The 26,455-nt window shown below is 39.1% G+C and overlaps 1 protein-coding gene across 5 annotated transcripts in view; it reads right to left on the minus strand.

The window, feature by feature from the left end:
- The window catches only part of stk33 (serine/threonine kinase 33), a 172,993-nt gene that overhangs the window by 97,076 nt on the left and 49,462 nt on the right, over positions 1–26,455 (minus strand). Inside the window, exon 2 of one of the 5 annotated variants that reach the window (XM_080190187.1) lies at positions 12,105–12,202. The exons of the other annotated variants lie outside the window; for them this stretch is intronic. The gene's annotated coding sequence lies outside the window, so the exon portion shown is untranslated. The remainder of the gene's footprint in view (positions 1–12,104; positions 12,203–26,455) is intronic. 5 annotated transcript variants of the gene reach the window in all.

Here is a 26,455-nt window from a genome sequence, read left to right on the forward strand (position 1 = left end):
TGCTGAGGACACCACTGTAGTGGGTCGGATCTCAAACAATGAAAAGACAGAGTACAGGAATGAGGTAGAGAATGTGGTGAACTAGTGCGGTGACAATACTCTCTCCCTCAATGTCAACAAAATGAAGAAGATTGTCATCGACTTCAGGAAGCGTAGAGGAGAACATGCCCCTGTATACATCAACAGGGACGAAGTAGAAAGGGTCAAGAGCTTCAAGCTTTTAGGAATCCAGATCACCAACAATCTGTCCTGGTCCCCACATGCCAACATCATAGTTAAGAAAGCCCATTAACACCTCTACTTTCTCAGAATACTAAGTAAATTTGATATGTCAACTAGATTCTCACCAACTTTTACTGATGCATCATAGAAAGCATTCTTTCTGGTTGTATCACAGCTTGGTATGGCTCCTGCTCTGCCCAAGACTGCAAGAGACTACAAAAGCTCGTGAATGTAGCCCAATCCATCATGTAAACCAGCCTCTCATCCACTGACTCTGTTTACTTTTCCTGCTGCTTTGGCAAAGCAGCCAGCATAATTAAAGGACCCCACGCACCCTGGACATTCTTTCTTTCACCTTCTTCCATCAGGATAAAGATACAAAAATCTGAGGTCACGTACCAACCTACTCAAGAACAGCTTCTTCCCTACTGCTGTCAGATTGTTGAATGGATCTACTTTGCATTAAGTTGATCTTTCTCGACATCCTAGCTATGACTGTAACACTACATTCCGCACTCTCTCAGTTCCTTCTCTATGAACGGCTTTGTCTGTATAGCATGCAAGAAACAATGCTTTTCATTGTATGCTAATACACGTGACAATAATAAATCAAACCAAATCAGAAGTGTCCAAGATGGACCAGGTGAAGGTGATGGAAACTGAAAACGAAGCTGATGAATTTTTCCAGGTCCGGATGAGCGTGAAGCTCATAACCAAAATAGTTATTGATGTGATAAAGGAGTTGTAGGAGGGGGCCCGGGTAGGCCTGGAACAAGGAATGTTCCACATACCCCATAAAAAGACAAGCGCAGCTAGGACCCACGCAGGTACCCATTGCCATACCTTCGATTTGGAGAAAGTGGAATGATTAAAGGACTTGTAGCTGAGAGATAGAACAAGTTCAGCCAGATGGAAGATGGTGAATGAGAATTGTTCAGGCCTCTTTTCAAGAAAGAAACGAAGAGTTCTCAGGCCATCCTGGTCTGGGATGGAGATGTAGAGAGATTGCACAGGAAAAGGAGGCGGTTAGGACCTGCGAACTGGAAGCTGACAATATGACGCAGGGCATCAAAGGAATCCCGGATGTAGATGGGGGGAAATGGACCAGATGGAATCAAGATAAGATGAAATAAGTTCAGTGGGTCAGATGGATACTGACACAATGGGTCTATCAGGAGAGTCCTTTTTGTGGATTTTGGGAAGTACAGCAGGCTGTCCAGGGTTGGAAGCTGTGGGGGGAAATCATCTGGAGGGAATGAGGTCAGTAACCGTATTGGAGCTTATGGCTTGATGTTCAGTGGTTTGAGGGGTCATGGTCCAGTGGGAGGTAGGAGGAAGTATCTGAGAGTTGGCACTCAGCCTCTGCAAGGTCCTCCCTTTTCTTACCTTTACTGCCCCTTTACTTCCCTTTTCCCAATTTTACTTCTCTCCCGCCCATCTCCCCCTCCCCTACTTCTTCATCCGTCACAGCTTAGCCTCTGATTTCAGTTTCTCTGCCATTTGGCCATTCATATCTTCTATTCTCTGTATGGACTGCCAATAGCACTTCTTAGCCTTTCCTCTTGTTTTTGTGGCTATGACTCACCTTTCATTCCCTCACCCTACAGTATAAATATCTCCCACTTTCTATATCTTTCAGCTTTAACAAAGGATCATCTGGACTTGAAACATCAGCTTTTTTCTCTCCTTATAGATGCTGCCAGACCTGCTGAGGTTTTCCAAATATGGCAGGTTATGGTTTTGGGCACAATCTAATATATCGGCCTTTCTTATCTTAATAGAGGTAATGAAAGTACCCTCCATGGAAATTAGGGATAAACACTATCTATCAAAAAATAACAGGTTCTTGTTACTGACCATAACTGATCAGTTCAGAATAAAAGAAAGTACAGGCTAAATTTTCAAAGATTGTGAAAAAAGGTATTTTTATTGGGGATTATAGCCAATCAAATGTTAATTGAAATATCAAGAGCCAGGATTGGTAAACATAATACAATTGTTCCATGACCCATGTGACAGGAAAGCCATTGAGGGAGTTTTCAAATGGATTTAATAATGGTGATCCTGAAGGCATATATAAATCAAAGTCAAAGCAATTCTAGTGCTGGTGACCATGAAATATAATGAACTTAATCACCAACCATACTTTGAATCAACACTGCACATAGCCAACAGCTAGATGTATAATATTTTAAATGTCAAATGAAGCACTCTAATTGGGAGGAAATTATTTATTAACACATACGCACCTCAAAAGACCATACATAATAAATACAGACCTAAAACTAACTGGAGTAGACCCACAAATCTAAACTATAAATAGAATGTAGAATAGATTATGATAGAATCATCAATGAAATAGGAACCAGCACAAGACCCACTTAGAAGATGCAAATGAGAAAGGCAGAAAGCAAAGGAGAGAAGCTGAGAGAGGTGCAGATGCCAAAACAGTAAAGAAGTCTTTCTGTACTTTAACAGCAAGAGGCTGAACATGAAGAATGCCAATGCCAAAGGGAATAGACCTGAGCATGATAAATAATAAACTTATTTTTCAAAATATTAAAGCGAGCATTACACTAACATGCCTTGCATTAAATGGAGTAACACCAATGAGATGGAGGTTCAAAAAAATGCCCAAAGCAGCATGGTACCAATAGAGACTAGGGATTAAATATATAAAGCGCCAGGAGTTATCACACAAATGTCGCTGAATGCTGGCACGGTACCAAAAGATGGCAGACAAGCCAACATAACTTTGATTTTCAACAGCGGGTCAAATTTATCTCAAATAATTCCAAAACTATAAGTGTTATATCAATATCTACTAAATTAGCAATTATTAGGAGAAAACCAAAGTACCACCTACAAGAGAACAATCTAATAAGGACCTACATCCCTTTCAAAGATAGTAAATCCTGCCTGAATATGCCTTTCCTGACTTTACTGGTTGAAGAAACTACATTCCAAGTGGGCAGTGAAAAACCATATGCAGTAGTGTACTAAGATTTCAAGAATAGCTTGCAATCATTGAAAACAGTGGAAAGTTAAGGTAAAATATAGACAAAGACAAGGTACTGGCTGAAATAAATAAAACAGTGGGTATTTATTAAGACATTATTGTCAAAGTGGATGATCATGGAATCCCTACAGTGTAGAAGCAGGCCATTCAGCCATTCAAGTCTGCACCCAAGCTCTATCCCCATAACCAAATGCATTTACCCTAGCTAGTCCCCCTGACACTAAGGAACAATTTAGCACGGCCAATCCACTTAACTAGTATATTTTTGGACGTGGGAAGAAACCAGAGCACCCGTTGGAAACCCACACAGACATGGGAAGAATGTGCAAATTCCACACAGACAGCGACCCAAGCCAGGAATGGAACCCGGGTCACCGGCACTGAGGCAGCAGTGTTAACCACTGTGCCACCAAGCTGCCCCCTGGTGGATGGTGGAATTTGCACTTCCTGCCATCAGCTCAATAGCACAGATATTTTGCACAGGTTTCTATTCATAAAAAATGATAATGTGGTAAAATCATTGCCTTTAACCATCATTACAGAAATAATTTTAAGAATGATATTGAATGTTGTAAATGCAAACACAGATTATCTGTGAAATACTACAGGCCAGGAACCTCTTGGAGCTGTCTCCGTTTTGTTACTGTTGTTTTGTCAGAAGTGCAACAAGCCGGCCATCAAACAACAAAAACAGGTTGTTTGTAGGAATATAAATGGGGACTCATTTCAAGACGTGTAACTGCAGGTGCAGAATAATGAAGTGCCATTAATTTATTGGGTTCCCTTGGCTTTAGTGCACTAATCCAGATGTGTAGGAAACCAGGGTAGTTGAGTGTATGACAGGAAAGTGAGATGTTGAAAACATTTAGCATTGTGCTTCTGACAAAGGTAACTGATAATACAGGCAGTATAATCAGTTTACCAATGGGGTATGGTTACCATAAAAATGTTGTTGAAAAATGCAATCCATGTATTGAATTTAATATACATGTATACCATGAAGACTTTAAACAAATATGCATGTATAGAGTTAGTTGTTTGTTTCAAAAGCTTTCTACATTTAGTTTGTTGCTCCAAAAAAAATCTCAGAATAAATCTTTCTGACATTGTAAACCAGAAAAATGTGCATTTCTGAATAAATAAATCTCTCTGGGAGTAAAGAAAAACATGCAGTAATAGTTCAAATGTGAAACAATAACTGAATTCAGGACTTAAACTTCAAATGACCCTCAAGATATTATGAAGCACATGCAGAAATGTTCTCACAGAACAAGAAGATAAATCAGCTAATTCCATGAGATACCAGTGGTGATGTGAAGTTTTGCTAGAGGAAAGCATGAATTTAGGAGAAACTCTGTCCTTTCAGGTAGGTATAAAAGACCCTATGGCATTATTCAAAGAAAAACAACAGAATTCTCCAGCGTCCTGGCCAATAGTCTATCTCTCAATCAACACTACTAAAAACAAGCCTGAACTTTCAATGGAGCAGTGTTACGGATGAACAGAGATAATGAAATAACTTTTCCCTCAGCTCTCGGTTGTCCGCAGGAAAATGTATATTTTACAGGGAGTGTTTTAAACCTCTTTTTGATAGGTTCCAAACTCACTAACAACTGAGTCTGGGAGAACCTTTGAATTTGAGTTTCTGTAAGTATCTGGACAGGAGGAGCTATAATTTCATGAGTGGTTATGCATCTAGAATGCCTTCTCAAGAAGAGGGCATTCCATCAATAGACATTAACATTTTAATGACTGACATGAGCTAGGTCTTTGACTGTGAAGGAATTACAAAATTCACCTGACCCTCCCGGACTCCATTTTGGGTCAAGGTAAATTGTCAATACGGCTCGTTGTATGTGGGGTGGCACAGTGGTTAGCACTGCTGCCTCACAGCGCCAGGAACCCGGCTTTGTGTCTTGGGTCACTGCCTGTGTGGAATTTGCACATTCTCCCTGTGTTTCCTCCCACAGTCTGAAAGAGATGCTGGTTAGGTGCATTGACACAAACAGGCGCAAAGTGTGGCGACTAGGGGAATTTCACAGTAACTTCATTGTAGTATTAATGTAAGCCTCACTTGTGACTAAGAAATAAACTTTAAAACTTCACTTCAGTACTTTGTTTGAAGTAAAAAATGTCCCATCATCATCAAACCCTTATGGGCATATTTGAGCATGACAGTAGACAAAGTGAGCTACCACAAAGTGAAGTTATCATGGCAACTGTGTGTTTATTTGTGTACGTTATGATGTTGTCACAAAGTCCCTTGCATTCTGATAATATGCGGTTAGACACAGTCTGAAGCTCTTTCTGTTCTTGCAGTCGATGGATTTGATATGAGTCAATTATAAGGATTGAAAATGTCAATTACAAGGGGGCACAAGTTCAAGGTGAGGGGGGAAAGTTTAAGGGACATGTGCAGGAGAGGCTTTTAATGCAGAGAGAGTGGTGGGTGCCTGAAACACACTGCTAAAGGAGGTGGTGGAAGCAGGCACATTAGCAACATTTAAGAGACATCTGAATGGGTACATGAATAGGGAGGGAATAGTGGAATATAGAACGAGGAAGAGCAGAAGATTTTTAGTTTTGTTAGGGCATCATGTTCGGCACAGGTTTGGAGAACCAAAGGACCTCTTCCTGGGCTGTACTTTTCTTTGTTCTCAAGTCCTAAAATGCACAAGGATTCCAAATGTCATATCTGACAATTTTGGAAGCCCTGTTGAAAATATTAATACAACAGAAATGCATATTTCACCAGATTGATAGTAGAACAGACCACTGAAAAACAAAAATCCACATTTGGATTATTCAGGCTAGGCAGTCAGAGTTCACAGTAGCACAGCTAAAATGTTGAAGCCATACATTTCTGCAAATTGCAAAGGTAAGTATAAAGCAAAACAAAGAAAAGATCCACAGTGCAGAGGAGAAAGTAGTTTTGGGATATGGTAACAAAAAGGAATAGAAAAGGTACCTGCAGTCTGTACTGCCAGGAAAAGTGGCACAGCAAACATGTTTATTAACTGTCTTCTTGCACTAACCTACTCAGCAGGACTGTTCCTGAAGAACACTGAGTACTATAGAAAAATAAATGTCAAAATTCATACAACGATATTTACATAAAGAGGTGCTCCAAGCTCACCATACACTTCTCTTTGGTGAACATAAAAGCCTATCTAGCTATGGCATTTAAGAGCTCGCTGAGTGAGAGGAGGAAATGTGGCCGCTGGCTGTTATTATGCATTATGGAGCACCTGCATTGGCAACCCTTCAGGTCTCTGTTGAAAGAACATGCAGTCACTGTACCAGAGGAATCTGCTAAATTTGCCACTTTGATTGGTATCCCAATGTGCAGGGCATCCCAAAAGGATGACCAGTGATCTACACAAAACTGGATTGTAATACGCTGCTACAAAGTAATTTACCGCATCAAGGCTGTCACAAACTGATCTGACAACAAAATCCTTCTGTAAGTTGGAATCTTAGTTTCAAGAGATCCAGGGACATGGTTTAAAAAAGGAGTAATTGCATTACCTTTGTTAACAAGGCCTCTAGTAGGCCTCCTTGGAAATAATGAGTTTCTCTGTAATCTGTAGCACCGAGTTGTGTAAATTCCTTACAAAATACATATACAGCAATAAACCACTTACAAAAAACATGCATGGCCACACTTTCTCAAATAATTTCCTGCAGAATACATAAAACTACCTTAAAAATGTCACTGACTGATCAACTCTCTTCTGAACACTGACCCAATAAGAAATTAATTCTTAACTTATAGAGCCAGGGAATGTTTTGAATTGGGTTTCTTAATAATTGTTTGCTATTTCTCGGTTGCCTCACACTCCTGTTGTTCTTCACATGTAATGAATACTTTAAGCTGTTGCATCCTCCTCAAATTCATTATCCATCTTTCCCACAAGGTCCTTCGATCTGTGATGGTGCTTGATACAAATAAGCATGTGACTCAACTACTGTAAAGTGCTCAGCTCTTGAATGTCATCAGCTGGTGCAGCTTCATCATGAGAAGTTCCTAAGGGAAGAGAAAGGGATGAACTGCAAATATTACAAAGGATATAATAGTTGTTAACAAAGGTAATCCAAGTTCGACTGTGAAATATCCCCATGTAATAGGGTGAAAGGGTACATAGATCAATAAGACTAACAAAAAGACTAATAAAAGGTTACTTGCTGGGTAGTGGAACTATAATTCCAAACTCTTCCTCCTAAACTCCCTTCACAAGCTCTCGATCAAAAACATCAGAGCCATCTCTTAAAATCTCAACAGATGCTTTGAAAAGGCAAATCCACCGTTGTTGCAAGTAGGTCACAGCAGTCTTTCCCTGGAAACTCTCAAATGACACTGAGATAATAGAATTTGCATCAGGCAACCTTCCACATTGCTAATCCTGATTCCTCGTTGTGTGAATTAATTCCAATGCAATTAATTTCTAGTACCATTCATTATTTTCCTTCCCAAGATGGACTTCTTCACAACTTTGAATAAAGTTGCACCTGTTACCTGCTTGCCTCCTCCACTAATCTATGTCTTCCTGAAGACTTGCTTTGAGATGGCCAACACTCCACTTACGCATCATCAGCACATTCCAGTATTATGCTCCCTAAAGCCAAGTCCAAATCATGTATGTAATTTCTGGTAGCAGTGATTGTATCACAGGGAAAGTTATGTGCATGTCCAAGAAAATCTGTTTTTTTCAGATTTTCTGTGACAACAGGGAAAGGGAAAAAAACATTACATTTGTTCTTTGCCTTCTACCTTCCTAAAAGTGCAGCAAATCAGTCGATTAGCAACATGTGTACAAGTGGAAAAATCGTCTTCTTGAAGAGGACATTTCTGATATCCTGTTGTAGGAGGTGCAGCAAAAGAAGATCATCAGTAGGCTGTTGTAGACTCAGCACCACTTATCCACCCACTCACCATAACTCTTAATTCCTTTGCTGTTCAAAAATCTACCTTTGCTTTAAAAACATTCAACGAGGTAGCTTCAACTGCTTCACTGGGCAGGGAGTTCCACAGATTCACAACCCTCTGGGTGAAGAAGTTCCTCCTCGCCTCAGTCCTAAATCTGTTCCCCTTTATCTTAAGGCCATGCCCTCAATTCTAGTTTCACTCGCCAATGGAAACAACCTTCCTTTCTTCTGTCTATTCCCTTCATAATTTTATATATTTTTACAAGATCCCCCCTCATTCTTCTAAATTCCAATGAGCATAGTCCCAATCTACTCAGTCTCTTCTCATAAGCCAACCCTCTCTACTCTGGAATCAACCTAGTGAATCTCCTCAGCATCTCCTCCAGTACCAGTATTTCCTTTGTCAAGTAAAGAGACTAAAACTGTACACAGTATTCCAGGTGTGGCCTCATCAGCACCTTATACAACTGCAACATAAACTCCTTGTTTTTAAACTCCATTCCTCTAGCAATGAAGGACAAAATTCTATTTGCCTTCTTAATTACCTGCTGCACCTGCAAACCAACTCTTTGTAATTCATGCAAAAGAACACCCAGTTCCCTCTGCACAGCAGCATGCTGCAAATTTTTTACCATTTAAATAATAGTCCATCTTGCTGTTATTCCTACCAAAAATGAATGACCACACATTTACCAACATTGTACTCCAGCTGCCAGACCCTTGTCCATTCATTTAAACTACTTATATCCTTCTGCAGACTTTGTGTTCTCTTCACACTTTGCTCTATCACTCATCTTAGTGTCATCTGGAAACTTTCAACACACTACACTTAGTCCCCAACTCCAAATTATCTAAGTCTCTAATTATCTAATTATCTAATTATAAAGAATTGCGGTCCCAACACTGACCACCTGAGGCACACCACTAGTCACTGATCGCCAATCAGAAAAACACCCATTTATTCCCACTCTTTGCTTTCTGTTAGTTAACCAATCCTTCATCCATTCTAATATATTACCTGTAACACCATGCACCTTTATCTTATGCAGCAGCCTTTTGTGCAGCACCTTGCCAAATGCTTTCTAGGAATCCAGATAAACCACATCTACTGGTTCTCTGTTGTCCACCGTGCCCATAATGTTCTCAATGACTTCCAGTAAATTAGTTAAACATGACCTGCCTTTCACGAACCAATGCTGCATCTACCCAATGGGACAATTTCGAATCAGATGTCCCACTGTTCCTTCCTTGGTGTTAGATTTCCCCGCTACAGAAGTGAAGCTAACCAGCCTATAGTTACCCGTCTTTTGTCTACCCCCTTTTTTAAAGGGGAAGCTTTCACTAGAGGTCAAAAATCCCTCCTTTCAAAGCAGATATGAAAGTTGCCTGGATAGAAATGGCCAAGTGAATGAACAAAACCTCCCAAGTTATTGATAGCTACTCACAGCTACTGTGAACATCTAGAAGTACATAAATAGCATCCAGATGACAGGCATTGGCAGGGAATCTAGACTTTAAAGGCTGTTCACTAATTTGTGAAAAAATACTGGAAGAATCCATTCAAATGAGGCAGTTACTCCACATTCCTCTATTGTAATGCCCAAAGCGACTTTGAACATTCCCCTTCCTCACAGGAATTCTTCCTCTAATTCTAATGGGCTAATAAATTAAGGAGCATTAAGCCTTACAAAATTCAGTGAGGTCCATTATCAGAATGTACAACCATCAGAATCAGCTTATAGTTTGAATTTGGGAGAAGTTGGAAGAAAAGTTAACCGATCTGGGCAGGTAGATCAGGCATACTGATAATGCTTAGGTTTTGCAGATGCATTTGGCAACTCCTTTTAAATGCTCTAGGAAAAAATATCCAGTTGAAAACGAAGCTCTTAAGATGCAGAGAGGCCTTGAAGAAAGAATTTAATAAAACGTTTTTCAAGGACGAAGATATCATTTTATTTAAAGCCTCCTCCGAAATAAAATTGTATAATGAAAAGATAAAATCTTAATGGGACAATTGCAGTACTTCAACTTACTTATACTTTTCTATAAGTGTTGATTAAATAGTTTAGACAAAAGGTATTTTCATGTTTACTCACTGGTTACTTTTTCCCCCTTAATTCCAGCTTTTTTCTCTAATTTCTGAGTTTCTTTATTTATGCCTTTTTTTTCTGCTATTTCTGCTCAGATCTCTTTTGGGCCTCCTTGGCTCAGAATCCAGGTTAAACAATGTAAAATGACTACTGGAAATCTCTTGAGAAAACTGAGAGTGTGTATTTGCTGAAAGAATCTCAGTATAATGAATTATTGTGACCATAGTAAATTACAAAACACAGACTCTAAATAAAGAGAGCAGTACAAAGTGTTGGTATTGGCCTAGCAGTAACAGTCCCACCTTGAAGTAAGTCAGAACATGCTTGAAGCCCCACTCTACAACTCGGGCTGGCGTTTCAAGTGATCTGATGTGACAGAAAATTGAGGTCCACTCTTCAAAAGATCCCACGCCACTATCCACAGAAGAGCATTACTGTGTCCTAACCAGTATTAATCCTACAAACAACATTTCTAAAGACAAATTATCTGGTCATTATCAAATGTCTGCTTGTAGGACCTTGCAATGCATAAATTGATTGGCACATTTGCTTGTCAGGTTTGTGTAGAAGAACTTTGAGATTAATATATTTTTGGTTCATCAGTGAATCTAGGGAGATAGGGACCTAATGGGAAAGTGGAGTTAATGTAGAAGTATTGGATTGCAAAGCAGGCTTGCAGAGTCATTGGACCTGGAGACTTGAAAGTGAGCGAGAGGTGGCAAAACAGAGAGCACATCTGGAGGTACAAAAAAGAGCACGAGACGAGGTGAGACTGAGGGCAGACTTTGGAGGCTTCACAGAGCTAGCTGATGGGGAGGCTCAGCCCATGGACCAACTACATTGAGAGAAAATCAAACTGTAACGTTATATGGAATGGGATGACAGTTGGAGTATCTTGCTCATTTTCCTCTTAAGAATTGATACAATTAATAGATAACTGTAAGGTTTTATTAGTAGTGAGGGTGTTGTCCTATGATGAGGGACTAAGCAAATTAGATCTATTTTCTCTGGTGCTTAGAGGAGTGAGAGGTGATCTCATTGAAATATACAAAATTTTGAAGGGGATTGATAGGGTGGATGCTGGGAAATTATTTCCCCTGGTCGGGGAATCTAAAACATGGGATGCAATCTCAGGATAACGGGCTAATCATTCAGGATGGAGATGAAGAGGAATTAATTCACTGAGAGGGTTATGAATCTTCAAAATTCTCCGAGGTTTGTGGATATTTAAGGCTGAGATAGACATATTTTTGGTCTCTCAGGGATTCAAGGGATAAGAAGAACCGGCAGGAAAGTGAACAGTGCACAAGGTCAACAATGATTGTACTGAATGGTGGAGCAGGCTCGGTAGGCCTTATGACCGACTCCTGCTTCTATTTCTTATGTTCTTGAATCATGTAATCTACTACTGACCCTACTTCATATGTTCATTAGCGGTGCAGCACTTACAACAATCATCAAAACGTAAAATGCATTATATAAATGCAAGTTCGTTCTTTCTCTGTTAAGTCTAATTGGATTAAGGAAAAGAATTGAAGGAGGGGACCTAAATGTTAACTGGAGAAAAATAGTTTACACAACCAAATAGTTTTCTTATTCATGGACTGCCATAATCACATAAGCCATTCCATAACTCAACAGTGTAAACTATATTTTACTCTTGCTTTGGAAACCCTTTATAATTTGCACAACCCACACCAACTAAATAATTGATCAAGATCCAACTAAATATCAAATTAAATACAGCCTTTAAAATGCAATACGTAACTTATTTCTAACTTCTATCAAATTATTTACAGTACATAAGGATTAGTTAAAGGATAATTGAAAGAAATGCTCAATCTTACCAAATGCAAGTCTGCCAAAGCCTAGTTTAATCTGAGTGTATGTCTATCAATTAAAGTTTCATCCATATTATTGCAATTGCCACATCACCATGTCCCACCTAAAAAGAAACAAAAATAAGTATTGGGCAAGCACAATGATGGCTGATGACTTCAAGTAAATGTACAACATAGGTTTATTCCAAGCAGAATTCCAATCTGAATATCATGCATTAAACTACATTTTCATTCATTTTGCACATAGCATTCCAGATCCAAACATAAGCACAAAATATTCCCCAATTAGATTGCCATTGCTCAACACAAGGTAGGTCAATTCAGTCATTGCTTTTCACTTGTACACATTGCACTATAGTCTCAGTTTCAAAGTATTCACTAATGAGCAATTTAAGATGCAGTAGGTATAAGTAATATAACTCGCTTTATTTTAAAATAGACACGTGGGATGGAATTTTCTGGCCACACTTGCCCCAAGACCGAAAAATCCCACCCAAAGTCAATGGACCTTTGCAAAATCCGTGTCCTACCCATTACGATTCCCATAGTCAATGGGGCAAAAAAATTCCATACGTGACCTGTGGGATATATATAGGACAAATAATGTTATTGAAAGTTTATTTAGCAATATTTACAGAACAATTGCAGTATCAAAAATGTTTCTAAGTCCAATATTAAAAAGAGTGAGCAAATAAACATTTTTATGCACTCAAGCTCTTGTCCTCAGAAATACCTAGAACATTTCACAACCAAATACTTCTGGAGCATAGTTATGATTATTATGTTATACTGAATTTACAACAAAATAGTATTGATGCACCATGTCATATTATAGCAACAGCAGAAATTATTTTTCCAAGGAATATTTATTTTTGCTGCAATGTAATGCAAAGGTCCAACAACCTCCCCTACTTTCATCTAGCTCAAACATGATTCAAGAATTTAAGTGGCCATTTGACATACTGCTTCATTATGTGGTGCTTTTAACTAAAGGGCAAATGAGCAGAATATGACTTTGCCCAAGTACATCCAGTTCAGCTTCCAGTGAATAAGGAGATGAATATGCTGAACAAAGTATTGCATATTAAGGAGCAGCAGCAATTTCTAAAGAAAATACAGTGACATGCCCTACTAATCAGTTAGTTACTTCAACAACAGCAATTGATAATGATTCACACAACTCTTAGCCACCTTTTCTTAAAAACACAACCAATAGATAGAAGAAGGCTCTGTTTCCAATTTATTAAGTAACCAATCTCAATGTCAACAACAGAAGAAAAAGTTTTCAGCATTCATGACTGGCTGTTGTGGATAATATTATTGCAGAACATCTGATAGCTAATAACAGTTACAGACAAATGAGAACAAATGAAATAAGACTCTATTCAGATATGTTTCCACGGAGGTGTATTGCTGCAGGAGTGCAGCAAAAAAGAATCATCAGAGTCACGTTCCTGAAAGAAGTGGCATTTATGCTCGATTGTATGCATACGCCTATGATCCACAGGTTGTGAGATAAAATGCATAGACTTTCAGAACTCAGGAAAATTGTCATGGTAATATCCAGAGTAACAGGATGCATGCCATTCTCTCAGCTGGTACATCTTCTCTAAAGTGGCATATAAGCAATCAATGCTGTTCAAGTCCTTTTGCATATGCATGCCCATTTTGCTGCACAGCAGATTTTAGCATGACTGAGATATGCTTCTAAAATAATATAGGTTGACTTCACTTCATAGCATCCTGAGAGTTCACATCTTCCTCCCAATGGGGAGATGTATTGGAGAGGCACAGTTAAGTGGTAAACGAAAGACTCTATCACAAGGGAAAGCAGTAAGGCAAAGAATAAGACTTTCTTGACCGAAGCAAGATGCTTTTTAACAATCCTCTTCCAAGTAAAATAGTATGAATGCTGGAATTCTAATGTAAAACAGAAAATACTGGAAAAACTGAGGACCCTGAAGAGTCATCAACCTGAAACGTTCCCTCTGTATTCCTTCTATTGTTGTTGCCTAGCCTATTGAATATTTCTGTTTTTACTCCAGTATTTCTAACCTGTTTTCATCTGTGAAAGCATTTATAGCTTTCCTTTTTGTGAACTTGACAGCCCTCCCAGAATTACTATTTACAAAATGACCCTCTCTGACAACCTGTATCCCATCCTGTTTCTACTGACCTCTCTCTTCAAGGACAAAAGTCAAAACACTCCAAAATCGTGGATGTCAAAATGTCTTGATTTCCTAGAAATTCTAAAAATTCTAAAAATTGCTTAACATTTAACCCCTGTGGAAAGTAATAGCCAAATTAGCATATGACAAACCATCAACTTCAAATGGTAAAAACAAAATAAAAAAATTACATTTTGGACACAGAGGAAGTGCATAACTTTCAGTCAATGAGTTCTGTAGAAAGGCCATTTAGATCTGAAATGTTAGCTGTTTCTCTCGACAGATGTTGCCAGACTTGCTGAATTTCTCCAGCATTTCCTGTTTTTATTTCAGATTTCCAGCATCTACAATATTTTGCTTTTTATTTCACAGTCAATGTTGTGTGCCATCAACATACACCTCATTTCCCTCGCTTTATGCGCATATCACTTCAGTCATGCTAGTAGGATAAAAACTAAACAACCAAAATCAGTGAAATGTAGCATCCCTTCATGTGGGCAATGGTCAACAAAATATCTTATGGGCCACACTTGTGGCCCCCAGGCCAAAGGCTGCAGGTTGCCCACCACTGATGTAGCTATTTGTTTATCATCTACAATACGAAGCACACTTGGGGAAACTTGTCACAATGAAAATAATTGTAATGCCATCTCATGCTGCTGGCCATTTGCCATGGGGAAAGTTATGAAAGAGTTGGCCCTGGCAAACAATGCATCTATCACCTGCTTCATGCACCTGTGAATTGTGGACTGAGTAATTTCACATATATCTTCTGAGATGGCTTAACATGATGCAGTTCAAAGCTGAGGTCACTTTAACAGCCACTAGCATAATTGCCCCTATTGTTGAGCTTGTCTAAAGATCTGCTTTCTAGGAAAACTGTGGGTGACAAAAAAATCTCAAAAAATGATAACTTTCATTTATGTTGTTCCTTGAATGAAGAAAACACCTCCTAACTGTGAAGGGGTGAAAGCACAAAATGGATACCAAGTCACCGAAGAAGACATTGAAGGATAAAAATTTGTTTTGGCCTGGTTTGGGGCCAAGATTTGCGCTATGCAAACACCTGTGCCTAATTACATTTTGAAGCGTTACTACATACGCTTACTTTGTTCCTATGTCAAGCCACAGTTCCTCGACAGTGGTATTGATTAAATGAGAGATTAAATGTGTTTCTCCACAGTCAGTCTGCCCTGGCCGATAGAGAAACAGCAATCCCTCATGGGGCAGAGCTGCTCATGGTCAGTCACCACAGCCATCTCAAATTCCCACAGGGGGTGATCAGCAGCATTCCATTCCTCAGTTTCCTGTGACAGGGGACTCAGGGCTTATGATTAGCGTAGAATAAGCTTAGTGCTTAGATGCAGCATGTTTCAAGGATCATAATACTTGAATTAGACCTGGCAGGAGCAATTCAGTTGTGACTTTTAGTCATACTGCTCATTTAAACTTGCCAGGCTACATTTCCACTCTCCTGCCAGAAGGAAGTACTATAGTACTAATATTGCTGGAAGGGTAGTAATCACATTATGCCAAGTTCACAAAGGATGTTTCCACAGGTCTGAATTTTCTTGGAGAAAAATAGTGATCACAGTTGTAGAGCAAATTGGACAGCAACTCCTGATGTCCACAGATGTGCACTGAAACATGGAAATTGGAAGCTGCCGTCAAAGATATAAAAATCATAGAATCTCTACAGAAGGAGACCATTCAGCCCATCAAGCTTACATTGACAACAATCCTACCCAGGCCTTATCCCCATAACTCCACAGATTTACGCTGCTAATCCCTCTGAAACTAAAGGGCAATTTAGCATAGCTAATCCACTTAACCTGCACATCCTTGGACTGTGGGAGGAAACCAGAGCACCCAGAGGAAACCCATGCAGACAGGAGTAGAACGTGCAAACTCCACACAGTCACCCAAGGCCGGAAATGAACTTGGGTCCCTGCTGCTGTGAGGCAGCAGTGCTAATCGCTGTGCTATCCCACTGTACTGCCATGCCGCCTCTTGATCCTCATGATATCTTGATCCTCCACAGGGTACACTGTCCTCACCAATAGATAAACTTCCCGGTTATATTGACGTTTCATAATCTCAGTGATTGAAGAGTCCAACTATTTCTTGCCTTGCGCACCGTTGCCACAGATCTCCATACAGCGTGTCAAGTGACTGGAACAGTTATCATTTTAGAGCAAGTCTCCACGCAAAAGCCCAAGAAAACTAAGTGGACGGCTTTCAGCATAGTGAATAATGAAAACCATTCCTTCACTGCTGAATTAAACCCAGCTCTGACACAGGGTCAACCTGGCTCAAAATGTTGGCTCTATCCTCTCTCCACAGATGCTGTCAGACTTGCTGAGATTTTCCAGCATTTTCTGCTTTTTGTTTCAGACTTCAGCATCTGCAGTATTTTGCCTTTATCAGGCCCAACGTGAGTACGGACACTGGAATTTATAAAAGGAAAAATGCTGATTGGAAGCATATAAATACAACACAAATGTTATATATAGACCATTGGATATTTTTAAAATTCTTACCATTCCTACAGAGACTTATTGATCCTGAAAAATGAGATGATTAAATGGCAAATTTACTATGATAAACTTCAGCTGAATAGCAGCTTTGATTAAAGCTTGAATTGCATTAAAATAGGCCTTATTCAAAATAATTTTGAAAAATCCATTAAAATTCTGAATAATATTTTTATAACTCAACATCCCCTCTATTCCAACAAACTTGATTTGATAATACAAATCAATTGTGTAAATAGAATATTTGGTAAACAACTTTAAATGTGGAACCTACATTTTGAAAATGCTTAGTTTCAGACAATTTAAGCTTTGGTATGACACTAATACAAAAATCTCTTGAACAGAGAAAGCACAGTTGAGATAACCAGAATGCAAACAATGGAGATGTATAAATTTTCTACTCTTATGCTGTCGTGGTTAGCACTGCTGCTTCAGAGCGCCAAAGACCCAGGTTCAATTCCTGGCTTGGGTCACTGTCTATGTGGGTTCTGTACATTCTCCCCATATTTGCGTGGATTTCCTCCAGGTGCTCCAGATTCCTTCCACAGTCCAAAAGACGTATTGGCTAGATGCATTGGCCATGCTAAAATTCTCCCTCAATGTACCCGAACAGGCACCGGAGTGTGGTGACTAAGGGATTTCATAGTAACTTCATTGCAATGTTAATGTAAAACTACTCGTGACACTAATAAATTAACTTATACTTGCTGTAAAAACCTTTCAAAAATATTGCACTTTGTGGAATTGATATACAACCAGATTTTTTTGAACAGAGTACCAATATCATAAGTACTGTTAAACACATTCACTGGCCTGGAGAAGTTAATTTTATATTTTGTGGAATGTCACATTTCTCCATGATAAAAATCTCCACAGATTTGCAAAATTCTTTGAATTTATTATACTTTCTGCCTTAATCCATTTATTTTGCTATTTACTATTTTAAATTAAAAAACAAATTAATTCAGTGCTTTTAACTTTTTGGTTTGCTATCTGTGAGGATACCTCAGTGAGGTTGACTACTGTTGACATCACTGCTGTTAAATGCAGCAAGATTCCCTTGATTTGATTTAAACTGCCGTCAGAAAAAGGGACATCTGTGATGCATTGATCACAAGATCTTTGTGGGTAGCTTTCTTGAGATTAGCAATATGTGCTGTTGCTTCACCATTGACCGTAAATTTGGCCAATCATTTTAAAAAACTTGCTGTCAATTTGTGATCATCACATAAAATAAGAAAGGGAAAAATACAGAGAGAATTCATACCAAAAAATGCAATGCTTTCATTACTTTTCCAAAGTAACAGCCATTCATGGAAATGTTGCCTCAGTTCCCAAGAGGATTAGCATGATTATTATCCAATAAAGTCAGATTTTAATACGGTAGCATCTATAAATTACTATGAGATGGAAGAAATATTAATCTGTATTATGCTACTAAACAGATGGAAATACATTTTCTAATAATGGGTGTAAGCTACGGAACGATCGCTTGGTGCGTTTATATCAAACCAGTTGTTATCTTGTTGCAGTAAGAGAAAATAGTCTCATACTCTATCTGTTCAGTTGTGATAACCAGTTTGTATTGTTGCAGCCCGTTTTCCATTATAAAATCATGCAGAAGTTCACTGGTCATAAATCCCTCTCCACTTGAAATATGCAATGTTTGAAAGCTTTTTGTGATTCTGACAGGGACGACAGACAAAATTACCAAATTAAATATATTGTAAATCTGCCCAAGCCTGTTATTTGACTGGCAATAATACAAAATCCTAAGGATGGAAGGGTTTTTTCTTGCAGCTCACATAATGCGTTCAATTAAATATTTATAGTGGACAACAGACAAATGTCATCTTGACACTTCTTCATTTGTTATTACAGAAAATGGCAGAAATCTAATTTCTCCCTTGTTTATTAGCATTCTGAGCTGAACACCATACTCTGGCAACCACTCCCAATCTCAATAATGACAGCTGACTTTGTGAAATGCCCATTTGCTTTCACTTCACCATGTGTCTTCTTTTGTTCAGGTTAGCAGTGATGAAAATCAAACCAGAATTGGAATCCAGTTTCGACAAATGGCGTACAAGAGTTGATGGTGTACCTGGATTTCCAAAAAGTATTCGATAAGGTGCTACACGAAAGGTTAATAGCCAAGATAAGAACTCATGGAATTTGGGATAATATATTAGCATGGGTAGAGGATTGGTTATCTGTGACACAAAGCAAAAAGTAGGCATAAACTGAGAACTTTCAACATAGTAGGTTATGACAAGTGGAGTGCCACAAGAATCATTGCTGGAGCCTCAGCTATTTACAAGTCTATTAAAGACTCAGATGAAGAGACAGGGAATAATGTATCCATTTTCTGATGATACAAAGCTATAAGGAAATGTAAGCTCTGAGGACAGAGAGAAGCAAATATAAGCAGGTTAAGTGAGTGAGCAACAAGACACTGGATAGAGTCTAATGTGGGCAAGTGTGAGGTTATTCACTTTGAATGTAAGAATTGAAAAAATATTTTTTAGAAAGCTGCACAACTTGTGCAAGTAAATCCAAAGGAGACTTGGATTTGCCTGCATAAGGAAATCGGGTAGAATGCAGAAAGCCATTAAGAAGGCAAATGGCATGTTGGCTTTTGTTGGTGTAGGAATGAAAACATTGCAAGAGTTTTGTTGAAAGAAAAGGCATGTTGTTGAAGGTTTTCATCTCGTACTCATCAGAACAGATGCAAAAATACCAATTGCAAAGGGAAAAACAGTTTATACTACATGACAAGAATGTGCAAGTAGACAGATTGGTTGAAGCATTGTTTTGAACTTACATATCAAAAGCAATGCTGTGTCCATGTGCTCATTTAACATTGCTAGCCTATTTACCGTTGTATCATTCAAGGAAAACACAGATATTTACACTATTTCACAGCAATCAAGATGCACTGTCTCTATCAACCTGTATTCATTGGATTTATGAACTCAGCAACAATATGCAGTTGAGTTCAGTTTTAATGACATAATGTATATCCACATACATCGTATTGTCATGAGATCCCCTACGCCCAGCTGTCGCAAAAATCTTTGTCCACCTCAATTAGACATGCATCTTCAATGTAACAACACCTAACCTCCTACCCCTCACATACTTCCAAAACGTAGATCATAGAAAATCATAGAAATAGATGGTATATTTGAGTCTGCAGGTGCGTGAAAGAATTTCCTTGCACACCTTAATGAGCACAAATTCCCCTGTGAAATGGAGAAGGCAAACAGGATCCCCTTCACCGACATGCTAGTTGAGAAATCACTAAGGTGTTGGTTGAGAAATCTGCCATTGAGTTTTGCATCACTGTCTACCGCAAGCCTACATTCACTGGTCATCACACGCACCAGTATTCCTGTATGACCAAGTTCTATAAGATTGGCTGTATTGGCAACCTCACAAAATAGGATCCAAACCATCTAGTCACTATGCAAGCCTGATGCTGAAATAAGCACATCAAAATGGAATAAAGATTACTCTGATAAGATCATTGCTCACTGCATATCACTCAAACTCATGAATGGCCATAAAGCCATCACTTTGGTCCTGAAAACTGCCTCTGATTACTCTGGAAGGGCAAGGTGCCACTCAAATTTGATCAACAGATGACGCTGGCCAAATCACACTTCTACTATACAGCAGCAAGAGAAGTTGTAATTGTTACTCATAGGATGCTGACATCAAGCCAAAATGATGTTCTGCCCATCACACAAATTAGTAATAAGGCATATGAATTTCAGTGTGATGCCAGATAGGTAAGTCCTAATTGTTGGTGGAATGTATCAAACAACATTTCTCTTTGGTTGTTTGTTACAAAGTGCTGACTGTACTCAACCTGACCATGTTTGCAAAATTCAAAACACAGTGACCAACATCGGATGTGATTCTGCGATTGGACATCCGTTGCTAAACAACTCTGATGGCTCAAAGAATTACACTGACAACCAATTTAAGTTTATCAGTCACGCATGAAATTTGGCTTAATTATACATGCTAAAAGCTACATACATTTGCACACAACACCCTGTCCTTTGCAGAACAAAGAAATAAATCCAAACATTGTGCCTTTTTCAAGAACAGAAGCTCGAGGGATAGCCATTCCCTGGTTGGTTACCAAAGAAAAGCCAGGCTCTGACATCCATCATTATGAAGTGCTTCGAAAGGTTAGTCATGACACAAATCAATTCCAACTTCCCAGATTATCTGGATCCACTATGGTTCGCCTACCGCAACAGGCCCATGACCAACGCCATCTCCCTGGCCCTGTACTCAACCCTGGAACACCTAGATAATACCTATGTCAAACTCCTATTTATTGGCTACAGCTCATCCTTCAACATCATTATTCCCACAAAACTCATCTCCAAACTCCATGGCCTGGGCTCAACTCTTCCCTCTGCAACTGGGTCCTGAACTTCCTAACCTACAGACCACAATCAGTAAGAATAGGCAACAACACCTCCTCCACAATCATCCTCGACACCGGTATCCCACGAGACTGTGTTCTCAACCCCCTACTATATTCCTTATACATCTGTGAATGTGTGGCCAAATTCCCCTCCAACTTGATTTTCAAGTTTGCTGACAACACCACCATAGTGGGTCGGGTCTCAAACAATGATGAGACGGAGTACAGAAATGAGACAGAGAATCTGGTGAACTGGTGTGAGGACAATAATTTCTCCCTCAATGTTAACAAAACAAAGGAGATTGTCATCAACTTCAGGAAGTGTAGAGGAGAACATGCCCCTGTCAACATCAACGGGGACAAAGTAGAAAGGGTCGAGAGCCTCAAGTTTTTAGCCATCCAGATCACCAACAACCTGTCCTGATCGTCCCATGTCGACACTATAGTTAAAAAAGCCCACCAACTCCTCTACTTTCTTAGAAGACGAAGGAAATTTGGCATGTCAGCTATGACTCTCACCAGCTTTTCAGATGCACTGTAGAAGGCATTCTTTTTGGTTGTATCACAGCTTGGTATGGCTCCTACTCTGTCCAAGACTGCAAGAAATTACCAAAGGCCGTGAATGTAACCCAATCCATTACGCAAAACTGCCTCCGATCCATTGACTCTGTCTAAGTTCCCACCACCTTGGCAAAGCAGCAAGCTTGATTAAAGACACCCCCATATGCCAGACATTCTCTTTTCCACCTTCTTCCATTGGGAAAAAGATACACAAGTCTGGGGCCACATACCAACCGACACAAGAGCAGCTCTTTCCTGCTGTCATCAGATTTTAAAAATAGATCTACCTAGCATTAAATTGATCTTTCTCTACAGCCTAGTTATGACTGTAACACTATATTCTACACTCTCTTGTTTCCTTCTCAATGAACGGTATGCTTTGTCTGAGTAGCATACAAGAAACAACACTTCTCACTGTATGCTAATACATGTGACAATAATAAATCAAATCAAAGATTATGGGGGAAAAGTAGGAACAGGTTACTGATTTGGATGATCAGCCATGATAACAATGAATGCCGAAGCAGACTTGAAGAGCCAAATGACCTAGTCCAGTTCTCATTTTCTACCCTTCTATGTTTGACAGTTAATAGCTCCCTAGTGTATTCTCCATGGCAACCCGTCCACCAGAATCCACTTGCCAACCAATCAGCACTCTCTTCTCATGCAGTACAAATTGTTGTTCCCTTTACAATTGACATTATTCTGTATCTGTCCCCAGGCGTGTAAGATGAAAAGCTTCAGCAGCAATATTGAAGTTATGTGCTACCAAACATCTATTTATAAAGAAGTCTTGCTACAATTATATAGGACTCTGGTGAGAGCATATTTAAAATACTGTGTGCAGTTTTTGTCTCCATATTTAAGGAAGGATATACTTACATTGAACATGGTACAGCAAAGGTTCTTTATAAAGCTTCTGACTACACAAATATTTCAACCAGTGTACCTCTAAAGATGTAACTAAATATTTAGTTACCAACTAAACTATTCTGTATTTTATATACATTTGATCCTTGAGCTTTGAATACTGTTTTGGTAAATCTGATAAAAATAACTTAATTTTTTTTAATTTCATATGTTTTTTATTATTATTTTCTTAGACTCTGTTTGGGTCTCATCATGCCTACCACCATGCATCGATTAAGAGGATGGGCATTAAAGAGGATGCCATAGCTTTATCACAATGATCTTCCATGTTAGCATGTGGTGATCACAGTTTGTGTAGTATTCATGCCTCACTATTTGTAGCCTGGGTTTGCTTAGCTGTTTCTTTCGTGGTGATGAACAGCATTCCATGAAAGCTACGTTGGAAAACAATGCGCTGTGCTCCCCCACTGTATTAGCCCGGTAATCACAAAACGTAATAGCAACAAAAATGTCAGTTATCAGAATATTTTCACCCCCCTTAGAACATTAAGAAATGTTTTAACTGGTGGTTTCTCCTGTTGAACATATTGAGTGCTTTTGATCCTAAACCACCGTTTTTGCAATTTTAAAAAAACTTGATGAGGACATTAAGCAAATTAGAAATCTTACAGTCAACTAATAAGGCTATCAAATGTTGAAACTTCTTGTTTAAAAAAAATGCACCAAACCAGAGGACTTTTTTTTTAATAACAAGGATAAAGAAGTGTTGTATAAAGCAAATGTGTTGCCTTCCACCAGAGGTTGCTTTAGGTAATAACCAGTGACCCAACTTGACATACAAATAAGAAATCTAGAACGCAGATTACAAGGTTAGAAATATTGAAAGTCTTTTTTAAAGTAAGATTTTTGTGCTGATGACCTGAGTAAAACAGAACCCCAAACGAGTCTGTATATCAAAGGTTAAGAGCCAAAATTACAATGAATTTTCTGCGTAGTGATAAAAAAAGGAAATTTCCTTGGTGCACTGAAGATCATACAATTTGAAAGTTTTTCCAAGTACTGCGTGGATCTGAAGACTAGCATAACCCAAAACCTCATTCATTGTCATAAGTCAACATCCCATCCATCAACAGCATAGCATTGATGGAACTGTAGAGATACTCTTTAGCTCATCAAAGATGTGGCAAGTCAAAAAGCTGACAGTAAAGAGAAGTGACTAGGAAAAAAAAATCTTCTCCCTCCAGGCTAAAAAAAGCTACACAAGTACATGTAAAATTGTCTTATGCCAAAGTGGCCAACTCTTAAGAAACAAAATATGCAATACTTTGTGAGACTGGTGGGGCAGGGAGATGCTGGTGGCCCTCACAGCAAGTGATGGGATGTGCTAGTTGCTGATGGCCACAGTGTGCAAATGTTCACAAAAAAAGACAAAAAGGAAAATATAAGAGACTCATAGGCTCAGTCTCCCATGGGCTGCCCTAGAAATGAGACACAAAAGGCTCTCATTAAGGAATGTAGGAAATCAAAATAAAGGACAATCCTTTAAAATACAGGACAGATTGTCGCCTTATCTCATTCACATGCCTCACAGATAGTTTTGAACATCAAATTTTTTTAAACCAAGAGAATAACCTGGCACTTAAAATAAAGTGAATAAAAAAATGAAACTTAATGGCAGCATTTGTAAAATGACATGACCTTGGTTCAGACATACCTGGGTAAACCGTATCAGTCATTTTTGCTAATCAAAGACAATGGATAAAATGTGTCCATAGATGGGTTCCCATTAATTATCATTAGCACTCAATAGTACAGCAGCTCAATGGACTCAAAACGGAGAAATCTCATTCCCAGTCACATAGTAATGCATTGGAATCCCAGAATTGATTAACAAACTAAGCTGAAATAAAAGCAAATTACTGTGGATGCTGGCATCTGACCCAAAAACAGAAAACACTGTAAAATCTCAGCAGGCTGACACAGCATCTGTGGAGAGAGAATAGAGCCAATGTTTCAAGTCTGGGACTTTGGATCTGTTCTCTCTCCACAGATCTGTCAGCCTGCTGAGATTTTACAGCATTTTCTGGTTTTGACACAAGCTAGACTGCCCTCATTTACCCTGATATACAAGTTCTACATGAGATCGACACTCAGTCCTGCAGACAGGAGCACAATTTATCAGGAAATTACAAAACTTCACTGACAGCAATTATGAAATACATATTGCTTAATTATTCTTTAATGTAAAAATACATATTTCATGCCAAAACGTGAATTCAGCCATAAATATTATCATTCTAAATATTCTGTTTAGAATGCACAAACAATTATAATTAACATTTATTTTGATGCACTAGGGTAACTAACTAATTGCACTTAGGCTACAGCTATCACAGTAATCACTATTACATCAAGCTGTGAGAGACCACAATACTGATAATTGGCACAATGATGTTAGTTTTAGCAGTGCATCATACATGCTGAGAGCACTAAAGCTTGCGAGTAATTGCTTCAATTTATTTATTTGGTACAAATCTCTCTCATCAATAGCACTAACTTGAATCATTCACTTCAGCTGAAATAATTTGAAATTTGCAAAACACAGCTTGGTTCCTTTTTGAATTATCGTACTGAAAATTAAAAGTCATATCAAATGTGTTCAACTCTTGCATTAAAAGGATCTTCTAAAAATATGAGGGGGACAGGGAGGGAAGGGACAGGGAGGGTGAGAGGGTGGTGGGGGGCAGAGAGGGAGGGAGGGAGGGAGGGTGTGGGGGGGCGGGGAGGGAGGGTGGTGGGGGGGCGGGGAGGGAGGGAGGGAGGGCGATGGGGGGGCGGAGAGGGAGGGAGGGAGGGTGGTGGGGGGCAGGGAGGGAGGGTAGTCGGGGCAGGGGACGGAGAGGGTGGGTGGGTGGTGGGGGGCAGAGAGGGAGGGAGGGTGGGGGGAGAGACAGGGGGTTTGGGGGGAGAACTGATACAGGAATTGAATCTGTGCTGTTGACATTGCTCCATATCACAAACTAACCATCCGGCCAACTGACCTAACCTCTATTAACCATAACAGTTAACTGAATGCCATGATGCTTTTGCTTCAGATTTCGGTATACATCTCCTGTCATTTGCTTACCACCAATCAGATAATAATTTGATTTATTATCTGATTTTTAGCCAATATGTATTTACACAGACTAGCTTATTTTAGTGAAGTCCACATCCTTACCTGATACATGTGGAACAAGTGCAAGGCATGGATTGTTAGACTAAAATGTGTCAGGTTGCTCCTTGGTAACATTCTCATCTTTGATTCAAAAGGCCAAAGCCCAATGCACAGACTTGAGCACAAACTTTAGGCTGACACTTTCGTACAGCGGGAGTGTTATGATGTCAGGTAAGTTATTAAATTCCTCTGCTTTTTCAAGCGTACATAAAAGATCCCATGGTATTATTCATAGATCTGGGAGTTCTCCCATTAGCCAATATCCATTAATTCATCTGAGTGTATATCCCTGAATCAACATGGTAAAAAACATGATGGGCAGGATTCTCTGATCCTGTCTGTGGCAGAACCCATTGCAAGCAAGAATGGAAAATCTGGCATTCCAACCAAACTCTCAGCGGCACCAGAAAATCCCAGCTACAAACGAGGATGGAAGGTATCAGCCATTAAGTGGTCATTCATCTCATTGCACAGAAAGATCCTACAAATGGCACAAATTTATTGATAGGTTTACCTAAGTAACAAGAGTAATTAATTATACATAAAAAAAATTCATTGGC

This window comes from Carcharhinus amblyrhynchos, chromosome 6, assembly GCF_965287045.1.
Source record: "Carcharhinus amblyrhynchos chromosome 6, sCarAmb.v2.hapA, whole genome shotgun sequence".
Taxonomy (NCBI): Eukaryota; Metazoa; Chordata; class Chondrichthyes; order Carcharhiniformes; family Carcharhinidae; genus Carcharhinus; species Carcharhinus amblyrhynchos.